At 41.4% G+C, this 17,370-nt stretch overlaps 1 long non-coding RNA gene across 1 annotated transcript; it reads right to left on the bottom strand.

The window, feature by feature from the left end:
• Positions 1 to 1,855: 1,855 nt before the first annotated feature.
• On the bottom strand, positions 1,856 to 16,645 carry LOC135982220 (uncharacterized). The gene is made up of 2 exons (XR_010599465.1): positions 15,501 to 16,645; positions 1,856 to 13,195 (listed from the first exon to the last, which is right to left on the bottom strand). It is a non-coding gene; the product is annotated as an uncharacterized LOC135982220 (long non-coding RNA).
• Positions 16,646 to 17,370: the final 725 nt, after the last annotated feature.

The raw sequence follows: 17,370 nt of genomic DNA, 5'->3' as shown, positions 1-17,370 counted from the left end.
TTAAATTGTAGCAAGGGAGGGTTAGGTTGGACATTAGGAAAAAAATCCTAACTGTCAGGGTAGTTAAGCACCAGAACAAATTGCCTAGGGAAGTTGTGGGATCTCCGTCATTGGAGGTTTTTAAGAACTGTCAGGAATGGTCAAGTTATTATGTAGTCCTGCCTTGAGTGCAGGGGACTGCCCTAGATGACCTATTGAGGTCCCCTGCAGTCCTATACTTTTATGATTCTATGTGAAGATCTCACACAGTGAGGCAACATTGAGGTAGAGATGAGTTAGGCTGGTTGTATATCAATGCATTTTTCCTTTCATTGCTTTTCCTCTAGTATTTAATTATGATTCTTTTGGAAGTTTACACTATCCTTTGGTGAGGAGGGAAATGAGGCCATGGTATTTACATACCAACTGCAAACCAATGTGCACCGAGTGACTAAGAAACATTCAGTTGAGTATCATACACCAGCTAGTCAGGATCACACGCCAAGTATATTGCATCTGGACTGAATCATACATTTTATGAAGACATCACCTATTTTCCTGTGTCCCAGAAAAGAGCTCAGGCACAAGCAGTATCCTCAGTATTTCTCTCTTTGTTAGAAGAAAAAATTCAGAGAGCTTCTAGAATGGTTTAACCCTCAGATAGATCCTGATTCAGCCTTCTCAAAGACTTCACCAAACACCTGGTGTATTCAAATCCAGGGTTGGTTTGAGTCCATTGCTAATGCGAAGAGCAGGTGTAACCCATGTACCTAACAGGGAGATATCATAGAATATCAGGGTTGGAAAGGACCTCAGGAGGTCATCTAGTCCAACCCCCTGCTCAAAGCAGGATCAATCCCCAGTTCCCTAAATGGCCCCCTCAAGGATTGAGCTCACAACCCTGGGTTTAGCAGGCCAATGCTCACGCCACTGAGCTATCCCTCCCCCATCTCTTTAAGAGATCTGTGGGGATAATATCTATGTGGGTGGGGAAGAATGAGTTGTGCCTGGTTCATTGTTGCGAGGTAGATGCACAATTAACACGCCACATCCAGAAGTTTCTGGAATTGGGTGTGTAGTTTGGGTATGCTCAATAAATTCCCTGCTGCTGAACTCAAATTCCATGAGGGCAAGTAGTCAGGGCAGCTGCTTTGCAAAAGGCCATGTGCCCTGTGTGGGTTGGCAGAAGCTAAGCCCGGGAGCAAAAAGCAGGCTGTTTTCCGTAACGCTGAGCATTTTACAGCAAGGTTTTTTAAAATCTACATACTTAACTGAGTGGTTGGTTAGCTGACTAGTTAACTGAGTGATTTCAGCAGAGAAGGAGGAAGAGTCTGCATGGATTCAAACTGAAGATTTCTGCAAGCAAGTGGAGGGAAGATGTTGCTTTTGACTCAGCAAATTATAGATTTGGTGATCTTCTTAGCATATGTGCAATGTGCCTCAGGTAGCACATGACCAGGATTCATCACCAAATTTGGTCCCCTGTGTGACGGTTGGAACCCCCATCTGGGATGCCACCTAATGTGCTGGGAGCCCACTGCATCTTCCTGTTCCACCAGCCTGGGCTTCCTCACACTGTCCTTGCTGTGCCAGGCCCTCAAGCCTTCTCTAGCACACTCACGGGTAAGACCACACCCAGCTGCAGACACAGACTGAAATCATCTCTGTGTGGGAAGATTCAGCTCAAGGATTTATCCAACACTCATGTGCACACCTTCTTTTGGGCGTAAACCTGAAATAATATTGCCTTGCGCTGTATAGACAGATCTGCACAATGCAAACTCATAAAAATCACCCCCTTCCTCAAGGTGGAGAGAAATATACAATGCTTTTTGCCTCCCCCTCACCCCACCAGATATGAATTGCACAAACTGGGTTTTGAAATGAACAAGAAATAAGTTTATTAACTACAAAAGGTAAATTTTAAGTGATTATAAGGGACAGCAAACAGAACAAAGCAGATTGCTGAGCAAATAAAACAAAACACGCAAACTAAGCTTAATATACTCAAGCAACAGGTTACAAAATGTAATTTCTCACTCTGTGTTGTTTTAGGCAAGTTGCATAGTTTCTGTAGCTTAGAGTTCCAGTTATTTCTCTTTACATACTGGACCCCTCTCTCAGCCTGGACTCTACCCTGCCTTTCCCTCCAGGTGTTTTTAGCAGTCTTCCTTCCTGGGCAGGCAATGAAGGAGAGTCCTGAATGACAGCCTTAAATAGAATTTACATAAGGCAGGAAGCCTTTGTTTCCAGTGGAAAAGTAACAGCAGTGTCCAAGTGGTATTTTGTACCAGGTGACCTTATCACATGACCTTGCAGTGTCAGGGCAACTCATCAAATTTCTTTTGGCCCAATCCTCTAATTTGTCTAGGTCCCTCTGTATCCTATCCCTACCCTCCAGTGCATCTACCATTCCTCCCAGTTTAGTGTCATCTGCAAACTTGCTGAGGGTGCAGTCCATGCCATCATCCAAATCATTAATATTGAACAAAACTGGCCCCAGGACCGACCCTTGGGGCACTCCGCTTGATACCAGCTGCCAACTAGACATGGAGCCATTGATCACTACCCGTTGAGCCCGATGATCTAGCCAGCTTTCTATCCACCTTATAGTCCATTCATCCAGCCCATACTTCTTTAACTTGCCGGCAAGAATGAGACAAGGTTTATTTGTAAGGTCCACAGGAAGGAACTCCTGGGAAGATGGGGGGAACCACATCTTTGGAGACTCATTGTCTTTTCCTAATGGCCCATTAAGGCTGATTGCTTACTGTCTGGTGGGCGTTTCCCAATCACATAAAGAACAGGAGTACTTGTGGCACCTTAGAGACTAACAAATTTATTTGAGCATAAACTTTCGTGTGCTACAGCCCATTTCATCAGATGCATAGAATGGAACATATAGTAAGAAGGTTCTCCTGTTCTTTTTGCGGATACAGACTAACACGGCTGCTACTCTGAAACCTGTCATTATCCCAAGCACATACTCACACATTTGTAATTGTTACATAGACAATACAGAAATGATATATGCATACAAATTGAATAAACACATTCAGTAAATCATAACCTTTTCAATAATACCTCACATGATCTACCTTGCATAAAACATATCTTAGTTATGCCATATTCATATCATAACAATACTTCTATGAAGAATATGAGGTGTAACGTCACATGCTGGTTGGCTCATTAGCTTCCCCAGCTTGGGCCAGATACTGACGAGAAGTGCGATGTGAACGCTGCTGACCAAAGACTCTAACTGAGACTCAGGTGAACTCAACCTAAGCTTTTGGAAACTCTGAGTGGCTTCTCACGGTGTTTCTGTGGGGACTGACCTGTTCAGATTTAATTTGTTTTCTTTTTTTATGTTTAGGTATAACTGTGAAGATAATGTATGTGGCTTATAAAGTAGCCATGTTATGTTGTATAATTGTTATTATTATTAATGTTGCTTTATAATAAGATTTTTATAAAGTTGATACTTAAGACTTAAATTCATTCCTTTTGTTCTTTTGGACTTGATTGTGGGGAGGTTGACGCTGTGCAATCCTTACCAAAAATCCTCAGTGACTGAATTCTGGATCTACAGGTGCTTTTCTATGCACGTTCGATTCTTTTAGGCACTGGAGAAGGACAATGAAGTAAACTCTAGCCCACCCAAAGATTACAAATTGGCACCTGAACAGACAAGGGCTTGAAGATTGCTCAGAATTCACCTCTGATTTCTTTTTGAGGAGGATTGCAGCAGTTAGTTATAAAATAATTTAGTGTTATTGAATATTGTTATTGAATGTGTACACTGTATAAATATTGTTCGATCCCTATAGGACCATTTTGGTCACTGAGGTGTCCCCTGTGGACAGTACAGCAGAAGTTGAGAGGGCTGTTAGAACTTTCGGTCATGTGATTAATATGAGGAGGGTGAAAGGAGAACAAAAAGATATGATTCTTTGTGAAGCTGAAAACCAATAGGGAGGAACTGTTTGTTGCAGAAGCCAAGGCAGAAATGGGATGTGACTCCTACTCATTCTGAGGTTTTGCCGTTTATGTCCATTGGTTCTGTACCCAGAGTGCAGTGATCAGGGATATTCTGACAGAGGTATAAAGATTGATACACGGGCTCTGGTTACACAGGCACAATAACAAGTTAATGTGTTATTCTGACAACAGAAGGGCTGTAGAACAAACCTAGCAGTAACAGTGAGCTGGAGCAGGCAATTCCTTCTAGCCCTCTGGAATTAATTCACTATGCAACCAGGCCCTCTTGTGGTAGAATGTAAAAGAGCAGACAAAGATGGGGATAGAGGACATACATCATCACCTCTATACAGCATAAAAGGAAGGGCATTAATAAGTAATTGCTGCTGAAATAAATGGCAAACACAGTGTCCATTTGCTGACACCGAGTACAAGCCAGAGTTGTGTACAAAAGTGTATAAGAACGGCCATACTGGGTCAGACCAATTGTCCATCTAGCCTGGTATCCTGTCTTCCAACAGTGGCCAATGCCAGATGCTTCAAAGGGAGTGAATAGAACAGGGCAATCATCAAGTGATCCATCCCCGCTCATCCAGTCCCAGCATCTGGCAGTCAGAGGCTTAGGAGCACTCAGAGTATGGGGTTGAATCCCTGATCATCCTGGCTAATAGTCATTGATGAACCTATCCTCCATGAACTTAGCTAATTATTTTTTTGAATCCAGTTATAGTTTTGGCCTTTACATCATCCCCTGACAACGAATTCCACAGGTTGACTGTGCATTGTGTGAAGAAGTAATTCCTTATGTTTGTTTTAAACCTGCTGCCTATTATTTTCCTTGGGTAACCCCTGGGTCTGATGTTATGTGCAGGAGTAAATAACACTTCCCTATTCACTTTCTCCACACCATTCATGATATTTTAGATCTCTGTCATATCCCCTCTTAGTTGTCTCTTTTCCAAGTTGAACAGTCCCAGTCTTTTAAATTTCTCCTCATGTGGAAGTTGTTCCATACCCCTAATCGTTTTTGTTGTCCTTCTCTGTACTTCTTCCATTTCTAATATATCGCTTTGGAGATGGGGTGACCAGAACTGCTTGCAATATTCAAGGTGTGGGCATACCATGGATTTATAGAGTGACAGTACGATGTTTACTGTATTATTATCGATCCTTTTCCCCTTTCCTAAGGGTTCCTAACATTGTTAGCTTTTTTGACTGCACATTGATTAGATGTTTTCAGAGAACTGTGCACAATGACTCCAACAACACTTTCTTGAGTGGTAATAGCTAATTTTAGACTCCATCACTTTGTATAGATTCGATTATGTTTTCCAATATGCATTACTTTATACATATTGTTAAGTGCAGTCACAGAACATCAAATTTCACGATCTTTAATCAAACACTTTCATCTCCGCATATACTGAATTTGTTTTGTTTTTGTTTTTTTCCCCTATTTTTGAAGCTCAACTTTAACCTCTCTAAAGATCTATTTTGGATAGCAGGATATAGAAAAGGTTTTGATGAACAGAGCTGTCATCTGTTATTTGCAAGGTAACAATTTGAAATGCCCTCAAAACAGATTCTAGTAGTACTGATGACCAGAATATTAAGTCACTTGACAGGGCACTGAACAAAATAATATATTCTCCCTTTGTTTCACCACTGCTGTACATGTACAACAGAGAATTTGTAAACCAGATCTATCATTTTTTTCCAATATGAGACTAAAGGCTTCATGCAAACTAAGAGGAAGATTAAAAGAAAGCACATGCTATATAATGGATTGTGATATTTCTAATCTTCATTGTACCAATGACCTTGGGAGACAAACGTTTTGGAACAAAATAAGAGCTGTTATAATAGAAATGGTGAGAGTGCAGATCTGTGTATTTTGATATCCAGGAAATCTAAGACAGGTAGGTTTATGTCAGAAAGTGTTATAATTAGAGGTGAGCAAACATATTTAAACAAGGTGTGGGGGGGAGGTGGAAACTCAGCCTACTTCTCAAATTAACCTTTCTGTAAATTCATCCGGCAATTGCTTTCAGCACAAGACATCCTGTAGCTCTTGGGCAGCTGGAAATGTCTGATAATTATTTAGATGGTGTCATCAGTGCATTCTGTGCTTCACAAGTAAAATGTGCTAAGCAAAGCATAAAATGACTGCACTGGTGAGTACAATATCAGGCAGAGATTGTAAACTCTTTGGGCCAAGGAATGTCTCTTTTTGGTCTGTTTGTACAGCACCTGGCACAATGGGTCTTGGTCCATGACTAGGGCTCCTAGGCTCTATAATAATACAAATAAATAATATCTAATTATTAATAATAACACAGAGAACAAAAGGGGAGCGATCGGTGCTCTAACATCTCACAAGATAGGGCTCTGACTGGTATGTGGGTGTAGGGCTGGAATGTTCCCTGGAACAGATGGATTGTCAGATTTTTGAGGCATGGCAAACTTGGCATAATTAGGAGGATGTTCCAAGCCTCTGGAGAAAAGCAGAACAGAGGAAGTGAGTTACGGGGACAAAGGAAGCAAACAGGAGAGAAGTTTGGATAGCATGTAAGGCAGTAGAGGAAGAGATGAGAGCACAGTTTGATGAAGAGCTTTAAAAATGAGCAGAGGAAGCTTAAACTTTCTGAGAAAGAAGCCAGTGAGGAGAAAGAGAACTGGCTTGGCAGGAAAGGAAGGTTGCCTTGGCGATAGTGTTCTGAAGAGAAGAGAGACAAGAAGGGAGATTACAGAACATGTACTAAATGGTTCTCATTTTCAGCAAATCCAGGGAGAGGTTCTTCATGGCTTCTAATATGATACTTGAACTGTACTCTAATCAGCTGTATTTAGAATCCAACTCCAACTTGGGTGCTTAATGCAGATCCTAATGCTTGATAACTCTTCCTGTGTCATTCCCATCAATTGCACCATTAGCACAATAAGTACAGTTTCCTTTAGAGTAGCAGCAAGAAATGGAACTCCCTGACTTTCAGTCCTCCTACGGTTCACATGCCTTATTATTTCAAACAGGCATATTAAGCATCCTAGTGGATCTTCCTTCACAGATGACAGGTCTCTGAATTGATTGATTTATCCAGATCAGCAGTGTAGGAATAATCTCTCATTCTTGTGGCCAGAAACTTGGTGAAGGATTCCATAGCATATACCAACATTACAACTCTCCAAATGGGACTTTCGGGTTCTTAATCACTGAAGAGCAGCTGGCAGTCTCTTTCAGTCTAAAATATTTTTTGTCTTCTAACTCTTCTTGTAGTTTTTGGTGGTTCACTCAGAACTCATCTACAAGGGGAAATTAACTGGCATAGCTATAGCAGAATAAGCTATCCTAGTGTGGACACTATATTCCAGAACAAAGTAACTTTTAGCTTTTTTGCTATAGCTCTGCACCACCTCCTATCTCGGCCATTCTGTGCTAGAAAGTGACTTCGCTCCTCTGAGGTTTCCCTCCCATTTTTTCCCAATGCTTTACACGTTATGACTAATTTTAACATTAACACATTTATCCAAAGTGTAGCATAATAAAAGGGGGGAAATCACTCATTTCAGAGATTTTAACCTGAAATAACTAAGCACTAGATCAATAACTATGAGATATCTCATCTTCCCTTCCTCCCTACCATGGGATTCTGTAAATTACCAAATATCAGTTTCAGGTTTGCATTTTCCACACTAGGTGGTGCTATCAATTCCTACATTTGCTAAAATGGTTTAACCATAAAGCTGTTCCTTACAGAAATAGAAATAATCTTATTAATGACAATGGATTTAATCTGATTTCATCAGACTATTAAAAATCAACTCACTAGTAAATTGAGGGCAAACTTTTCAAAAGTCTCTAGTGATTTTGCATCTTTCCATTTTGGGGTTTTAAACTTGAGGTGCTTTTTAAAGGGCTTGATTTTTAGAAAATGCTGAGCCACGCACTCTCAGAAATCAAACCCCATAAAGGTGTCTCAAGCTGGGCATCCAAAAATTGAGGCATGCAAAATCACTGCTCTCTCTTGATAATCTTGACCTAAAGTTTAGCTTTTACTTTACAAAAGACAATGGGCCAAACCCTAAGGCCCTCTGACAGCTTTGCCTGGTTTCAGTAGGAGTTTTGCCAGAATAATAATGTAGTAAGGACTTTAAAATATTGCCCAATGAAAGATAGGAAATAGGGCTGCTGGTCAAAAATGTTCCATTCAAACTGTTTTTCAATGGAAAATTAGTTTATTGACTAAACACAATTTTTGGCAACAAGTGTCTTCTTTCCTTGGAAAATTTTTACTTTTTGTTGAAAACCAAACATCTCAAAACTGAAACATTTCTATTCAGAAATGCAGCCATATTTCCTCATAATAGTTATAATTGTCAGGTGCCTCGTGCTTCCATTCTGCTCTGGGGCGGGGGTCCCCAGATGGGCTACAATCTCCCATGATGCACTTTGGTGGCTCAACAAGAGGTGAGACCATGGTTCATCATGGGACATGTAGCCTGGACTACACAGCTGAACAACACCTGCGCAACTGCTCCCATTGAGGCACCATAATGGCATTTTCTAACCAATTTTTTAATTATTTTCAGCTGAATTTTTTCAGTTTTTGGTTTGTTTGTTTTTCAAAATCAAAAGTTGAAATTGTCTGTAGAGAATTTGGATTATATATATATATATATATATATATATATATATATATATTCCATTTGTGTCAAAATTATCTGTAGGATAAAACCTATTTTCTGACTAGCTCCACTAGAAAATAACTGGAAAAGAGAGAGAGAGAGAGAGAGATCTGAATTTATTCTGAAAAATTCTTTTATGTAATCTGCTTTTGACCTTGCATTTTAATGACTTCTTGCAAATATTACTTTATAATTTGTTGAAAAGCCAGTGTGGCAAATCCTTAATGGACACAGAGTCTTAGGTATCAGGAAATATTGCTTGATGTTTACCACACTAGAGCAATCACCTACAAAGAAAACCTTTGTCCTGGAGGCTGATGAAAGATCAAATCACGTTAGTGCAGCAACGTTCTATCAAAATAATGATAACAAATGTACTTGACGATTGGCTCAGAAGTGTTCTTCAGTTGCAGAAGTGTAACATTATAATTACAATAACATTTCTGGCTGTTTAGCTGCAAGTTAATCATGAGGGAAAGGTTATACGTTAATCATTCATGGTATAATGTGAAGAAATCAAGTCATACAGAGCCTGAACACATTCTAAAAATAACGTAATCCTGTTAGAAAATGAAGAGGTCTGCAAGATGCAGACTTAGAGGACCCTTTGGCTTGACTCTTTTGTCCTTTGAAACTGAAGATCCCAGATCAAATAATGTCTTGGCCTTTTACAGAGGGTCACATAATAGCAAAAGAACTAATTATGTAAAAGCAATGTTCCAAGCTTACCTTTTAATGAAATGAGGTCTGTTCCACAACCCACTGAAGTCAATGGGAGTCTTTCCAGCAACTCCACTGGACTTTGGCTCAAGCCCTGTAAAAGCATCATTATGATAAATGTGCCTAGAATTGTATAGAAAGTGGTTTCACAACACTTAAAATGGCTGAAGTTCTTACATTTTTTCCTGCAAATTGTAGAAACATGTTCATCTTTTCATAGACAATGTAACACTGTTACTGTGCTAGATGGGTAAGTACCGCTGTTTGCAGACACACTTCCAGTCAGCTCTCAAACTGGTATGGCTCCTTCCTATTTTGGAATGAATCATGGCCCAAGAAGTCATTTTGAAAGGAGGACAAGGGAGGCTCAGTTGCCCAGCAGTGTCATGTTTTAGCCACAACAGTGCTGGGAGGTGAGCTGGGCTCTTGCTCTCTTAGCAGTCGCCTGGAAGGTTAGTTGTGTGTGAGGTCCAACCATAACCTCCAATATTTTAATGTTTTTCCAGGGCCACTTCTCCCATGAACAGAGGGCAGAGGGAGGGATTGAGGGGGAGAGAGAGGGTGCACAGGAGGACTGTGTATTCTTGTGGAGCTAAAGCATAACCCTGCTCCATTCCTACTGATTCTCACCCTCTCTCCTACCAGTGCCAAGCTTTGGAGGAGATGAACCATGCTATAGATAAGCCTCCAATTACTGATTAACAGACCTGTTGTCTCCCCCTAGTTACTATCACTTTAAGGAAGCATGTGAACTTTCAGGTGTAGCCATATTATGGAACTAATCTCCATCTTTTAACCCCATTTTACTTAGTTCTTTTCCTGCCATTTTAAAACCGGAAATCAAATCCAGCATGGTTGCTCATGTCCAACAGAACAAACCCTAGCCCATCCCCAAAATCTTTCAGATGCTGCCTCTCCTCACTTGCCTTCTGGCCATCTTTAGTCTGTTAGCCTCCCAGTTCTAGCTCCTTAATGGCTCCACTCTGATTCCTTAGGCAGCTGTCCTATACCTTCAGAACTCTGTTGAGCTGTTCTATCACTCTTCTAGTAGTTGGCTTACTAGGAATGTCCTGGTAGATTTAGTAGCTTCCCCAAGTTACCGTGATTCCTGATAGTAGTAAGTAAAAAACATGGATGATGCCTTCTCAGTCCATCTGCTACTGTGACACTGTAGCAATCCCATCTGCCCCTATGATGATTTGATCTATTTAGGATCTCTGAAGTGGGAATGTTGTCCCAGTTTTCAGCACCTGTCCCAGCCAGTTTTACAAAAATCAGAGCTTCAGCCAGGTTTTTGCAAACCGCCGTAAACTCTGGATTCCTGAAGCAGTTGCCAGCCAGCTGAGTTGGTAAAGCTGACAGCAAGTTGGCTAAGCTCATGCATATCAAAGACCTGCCAATCCCATGTCGCTACCCTTTCTTCCCCTGCCCCCTCAAGCCTTCTAATGAACTCTTCTTCTCCTTTTCTTGCACAAGACCTAAAGCCAGCCTTCCCCTCTGCATACAATCAGATCCAGGTAGAGTCAAGTCTGACTCTGAGTAGTACAGTGATACGCAGGCAGCTCTGTTCTACCAGCACCATGTGCAGGTGGCTACTGTCCCAGACTGGCCAGCATCCATGCTTCCTTATCTTCCCTGTGCCAGAGATCAGCACTGCAATGGAGCAGTGCTCAGAAAATAAATGGGAGCCTGATTCTGGGCTGGGAGGAAGGCCTGAGAGTGAACATGAGAGAGAAGTAAATGAACATCACCTTTAAACAGTTTGAAACGTAGACCTTGAAAGGAGTGTTTCATGTTACAGCCAAGAGATCAAGGTGTAACAGTACAATATTTGCCTTGCTCCCATCTTGAGCTGAACAACTAATCAAAGAGCAAAGGCTGTCATAAAACGGCTCCTGCTCTCAGTTTTTAGTGCTTCAGATGCAGTCTCTACTCCAAAGAGGATTGTTCATTCCCTTCTCTGTTCTCCGACCCAGGCCTTCTAACCTTGATTACAGGCTGTCTGAACACAGTCCACAGGGCTTAAGTTACAATCTTCAAGTGGTTTAAGATTTGATTTTATTTTGCTGAGCCTTGCTGGTGTGCCCCAACTTTTTCTGATTTCCATTATTTTAGGCTGCCCACATATTCTTCCCCTTGGCTGCAGTACAGCTGTGAACTTTGCTCGGGAGCTGAACAGTGATGCAATCAAAATAATTTGACTGCTGCAGCATGTGCTGCTGCTTTTGGCTTTGCCTTCTCAAAGATCTGCATGCTCCTCTCAGGTGGTGGTCATGTCCTCTAGATGCTTCCCTGGCTCCACCAGTCAGACTCCCAGATTCCTTTGTACCTTGTTCCTGTGTACTCGTTACTATAATAACATTCCTGCATGGTTCTCCTCTTTGAGTGTGGGCCTAGGATACATGAATTCCAAGCTCCATACATGTTTTTTTCATTTTAGTTGATTTCATTTAGTTTATTTTCAAACAGGCTACTCTTTACTTTAAAAGCCCTTCACAATCCAGCCTGCTGTACCTATCCCGCCTAATACCTTATCACAAGATCAACTCCCATTAGTTGTCTGCTAATGATGCCAGCTTGGATCATCCAGTTCTCTGCATCTTTGAGCGCTTCCATGCTTTTTCATGTCCCTCCCCTTACAAGCAGGAACAGCTCCCAGTTAAAATCCATAAAACCACCGTCTTGTCTTCAAGTCCCTCTTCACAGTTCACCTGAGCCATAATGGCTACAGAAAACTGCAACCTGATAATGGGAAAGATCGGTGTGGTCAGTGCTACTGACTCACCAAGCATTATAATTTTTGCTACCCATCACTCCTGTCCTCACCCCAGCAGAGCTGATTGTCTCATCTCCCAATATGTCTTGTTGTTTAGACTGCTAGCTCTTTGGGGCAGAGACTGTTCGTTACTATATGTTTGTACAGCACCTAGCACAATGCAGCCCAACCTGGTTGAGGACTCCAGGTGCTATCAAAATATAAACATTTACTAATAAGCAATACATTACATCCTTGTATACTCTGTCCCACAGTGTTCAGTTCAAATAGAGAGCTCAACTTTAAAATGCAAGGCAAGTCATTAAGATGAAATCATAAACAAAACAGAAAACTAATGCTTGTGTACAGTGCTTCTAGGACATCTGGAAGAGCTGTAGCATTATAATGTAGAGAAAACATTATGGTGGTTTAGCAGGTAATGATTGGGGTTTGTTTCACATGTAAGATGGCCCTGCTCCCTTATCAAGGGAGGCAAGACCATGTGAACTCTTGACTTGAAGGATGCATGGGTCTGCTTGGCTCATGGGGATCTTTTGGTCTACGTCTTGGGGATTCTGCGGCGTTAGGTGAGAAGTTTCCTCTGTGATCCAGTAGTTTTGCTGCTATTCATTGAATAATAAACATGCCAGTCTAATTATATGATTCTCTCTCTAAACTAACAAGTTTTTAAATGTACTTGACTTCAAATGCCTGTAACTTCTGTGTTGAGCTGAATGCAACTTCTTTTCTGTCCTGGGATGCATCATACTTCTGTTCTGTCAGACGCCAGAAAAAAGGCTGCTAATTAGTTCTTTTTATTGTCTTCTAATGACAAGGCCCTAATCCCCATGAGCAGGGACTGAGTGAATGGATCCATGGTGTTGTTCTGTCTGGAACGCTGTATGATGTACAAAACTGTTTAACAGATAATCAACTATAAGAGAATCTTCCATTGTTGTCTGCAGTGGTGTTGTAGCTGTGTTGGTCTCAGGATATTAGAGAGACAAGGTGGGTGAGATAATACCTTTTATTGGATCAACTTCTGGTCGTGAGAGAGAGCTTGATTCCCTTATCTCTCTAAGGAAATCAAAAGAAAAGAAAACATTGTTACATGGCAGGGTAGACGCAGAAAGATGTTAATGAAAGTCAGGATTAAAATGACAAACTTAAAAAAATCAACACAAAGGCTCAAAGGCAAGGGAAATTTTGCAACCAATCATCTAGAGTGATGGAAATATCTTAAGGAATGGTTAAAATAAATCAAACAGACTGAAAGAACAGCTAAAGGCTTGGGTTGTGAGTAAAGTTAGAAAGGCAGCATGGTCCAGTGGATAGGGCCTAGTATGGGATGCAGGATACCTGAGTTCTCTTCCTGCCTTTGCAGCTGACCTTGCCTCAGGCAACCACCTTCACCCGTCTGTGCCCAGTTTCCTTCCCACCCTTTGTCTGCCTTGGGACTTTAAAAAGGGCTCTGTTTGGTATGTTGCCATTGAGGCTAATAGTAGAATGTACAACCTGGATGCAGAGTGTTTGTTTTCTCAGTAAAGGTGTTAGTGAGAGCCTTAAAACCACATTGGTTTATGAGACTCTGGTCTAAATTTTTTCATCTTGTAATCACACATGTTTCCACCTACCAGGGCACTGCAGAAAGATACCACAGCATTGAAGAAAAAGGAGACGCTTCCCCCAAAATATCTGAAGCAGAACTGGAAAAACATGAATCTGTTTCAGTGCTCATGCAAGAGCCCCACACACATGTGCACAGATACTTCGTTTGGAGACATGCTGAGAGGTGCAATTCTGCTGAGCGAAGGCAGTTAGGTGATTTGATCGTTTTTCTCTCTCAACTTTCATGTGTGACAGACCCAGACCAGTGGGGTACAGGAGTCTGGCAGAGGGCAAATATACTGATCACTGGATGAGTAGTTTTCTGTTCCCTGAGTGACCAGAGCAGGGGCTGCACTAGAGTAATCAGGAACCTGCTAGAACCAGTTAAGGCAGGCAGGCTAATTAGGACACCTAGAGCCAATTAAGAAGAAGCTGCTAGAATCAATTAAGGCAGGCTAATCAGAGAACCTGGGTTTTAAAAGGAGCTCACTTCAGTTTGTGGTGCGAGTGTGAGGAGCTGGGAGCAAGAGACACAAGGAGCTGAGAGTGAGAGGGTGTGCTGCTGGAGGACTGAGGAGCACAAGCGTTATCAGACACCAGGAGGAAGGTCCTGTGGTGAGAATAAGGAAGGAGTTTGGAGGAGGCCAGGGGGAAGTAGCCCAGGGAGTTGTAGCGGTCATGCAGCAGTTACAGGAGGCACTATAGACAGCTGCAGTCCACAGGGCCCTGGGTTGGAACCCGGAGTAGAGGGCAGGCCCGGGTTCCCCCCAAACCTCCCAGTTAACCTGGACTGTGGGTTCTTCCAGAGGGGAAGGTCTCTGGGCTGTTCCCCAACCCACATGGTGAATCTCTGAGGCAAGAAAATCCGCCAATAATCTCAGGACCCACCAAGATAGAGGAGGAACTTTGTCACGCATGGTTCTGTAATTTTTTTACCTCATAAGTTGTACTAAATATGAAGGCACATAAACTAACCTAAGGTCCAATAAAACTATGGTCGGTCAGACTGTCCGTCCACCCCAGGCCCATCATGCGTCTTCTGTCAACTCTGTGCATAGGAATCATTGCCTCTTTCTCCTCATCCTGTTGTGAAATTGCATGTACTGGTGGAAAGCTAAGTTGAAGTAGTGTTCCCTGACTTTAGATGCTGTGTTGGCATGTCTGCATTCTGATATCGCCTACCAGCTTTGAAAACGGCGACATGCTACTTTCTATATTGCTACTGTGAAAACTGGTGATCATCCTCAAAGGCAGACTGATCTCTCTCCAATGTATAAACAGTCACAAGGCTCCAGCTCATATGCTGTTGTAGAGCTAGCACCAATTAAAGAGAGAAGTGGGCTGTAGTCCACGAAAGCTTATGCTCTAATAAATTTGTTAGTCTCTAAGGTGCCACAAGTACTCCTGTTCTTTTTGCGGATACAGACTAACACGGCTCTCTACTCTGAAACCTGTCATTATGCAAGGCACTGCATTTAGCCGTATGGAGTGGAAATCCATCAACCTCTGGTATGCATCCGAAGAAGTGGGCTGTAGTCCACGAAAGCTTATGCTCTAATAAATTTGTTAGTCTCTAAGGTGCCACAAGTACTCCTGTTCTTTTTGTAGCTAGCTAAGGCACTTACCGGCTGTGTTTAGCCAAAGTGGGTAAAAGGTGAATAGGAAGTCATTTGTACTTGTGAACCCATCCTGTAAAATTGTAAGGAACAACAAACATAAAATGAAGTCAAAGGAATTGTTTGTTTAGGATAGATAGTGATTGTTCATCGCTCACCTCTCTGCTTACCATATCCTGCTTGCACATGAATGCAGCAAACATCAGTGAGACCAATGCTTTCCTTATTCTTTGCCCCCATATGTTTGTCCTGTTTGTCTAAACAGCAGAATTACTCTTAACAAGAAATTGATCCAAAATCCAACTGTGGATTGATTCTTCCCCCCAAGAAAGCCTTTTGGTTCCAGCCAGAGACTTTTTAATCAACATCCTTCCTTTTGAAGGACTTTGCTGAATGCATTTCTCAGAATGAATAACCATTTAACTTCTGAATTCCAAGTAATGTTTCTGCTTAGCTTTTCTTGTCGTGTGATTAATAAGTGTTAGAAGATGTTTATGGTGTGGTTGCTATGGTAATATCTGACCAGAGTCCTTTTACACAAACTCTAAACCCACAAAGTTTTACAGTTTTTTTTTTAAATTGTTCCAATAACACCTAATGCCTCAATCCCTCTTTTACAACAGCACTGCTCATCCATGTACTACTTGCCAGCTTCTTTGTCAGAGAACTAGCCCCCAACCGACACTTTTCTCACGTTTCTTAAGAAAAGTTGTAGGACCAGTTCTAAATCTTAGTTGACAATATTCCCTCTCCTGTTCGCTTATACACGCTTTGTCGTTCTGTGAAACATCTGTTGGAAATCACTTAAGTAATTTAGCTGGTTAACAAGAGAACACATACTTGAACTCACATGTCAAAAATATGCACAGCTGCATCTGCACTACAAACCATTTACTTTATGCAGGGTGAGTCCAATGAGATAATTTATAAGAGAATCTCAAACCTGCATCTATCTTAAATCTAGGCATTTATATAACCTCTTGTCATTTAGCAGCTGCATTCCTAAGTGGGAAGATCACTAAAAGCAAAAGGGTAAATTGCTGGTCAGAATGGAGACCAGCACACCCAGATCCAAATGACTAAACAATATTCAATTAATATTGAGCACAGAGTGGGCCACTTTGTGGGGGAGGTGGGACTAGGGACGAGATGGGGGTTGTTCTAAAATTAGGACAGCATGCTTATACAGGAGCCAGAGAAAATGCTCCTAGCTGAAGGTACAGGGACACAGATGTGGTTTAGCTGGACTTCTGAATGTGGAATTACCTGTTTGTATCCTTCCAGATGTATTTAACCTCTTTGTTCAAGGTGAACAGGAACCTATATATGTATTATGAAAAAAAATAGACTACGAAAGTACATCCCAACTCTCTGTCATTCGTTTCTCTCCCAGTGAGGTAACTTCTCTCTCAGAAGCTCGGATAATATTTTAACGTCCTGGTTTCTGTGATTTTTTTTTTTTTAGTACATTTTAAGATTTTGTACAAAAAGTCAATTTTTGACACAGAAAATAAACACAAGAACATAATTTCAATCATCAAAATATTTTCATTTGATAGAAACCAACTCAAATGGTGTTAAATAAAGAGGGGAAAAAACAGGAAACAACAGCTCAGATAAAAACAACTTTAAAAATTATGATTCTCATTCTGCAGTGTGATCCATGTGGTATCATAGCCTTACCAATCAATGTACCTACTTGGATGTCCTGCAAAACACAGGCCATACAATTTCACGAAATGATACCTGCATCTAGCCTAGTAACTGGTTGAACTGAAGGATAACTTAGAAAAAACATTAACTTCAACATCAAGACTCCAAGTGATGGAGAATTTATCACATTCCTTGGCAACCTGTTCAGTGGCTATTACCCTCTCTGTGGCTTCATTTGGGACACTATTTGCATGATAGATTCACCCACACAGACTACATTGTAGGATCAGGGCCTAAATATATCCTTCTAATAGCAGGAGAAAGAAGGAGTTAAATCAGAGAAAAATAACATGAAAGCCAAAAATCTTAGGCATG

Source organism: Chrysemys picta, chromosome 3, assembly GCF_011386835.1.
Source record: "Chrysemys picta bellii isolate R12L10 chromosome 3, ASM1138683v2, whole genome shotgun sequence".
In the NCBI taxonomy this organism is placed as follows: Eukaryota; Metazoa; Chordata; order Testudines; family Emydidae; genus Chrysemys; species Chrysemys picta.
This window is presented reverse-complemented; position numbering and strand designations above follow the sequence as displayed.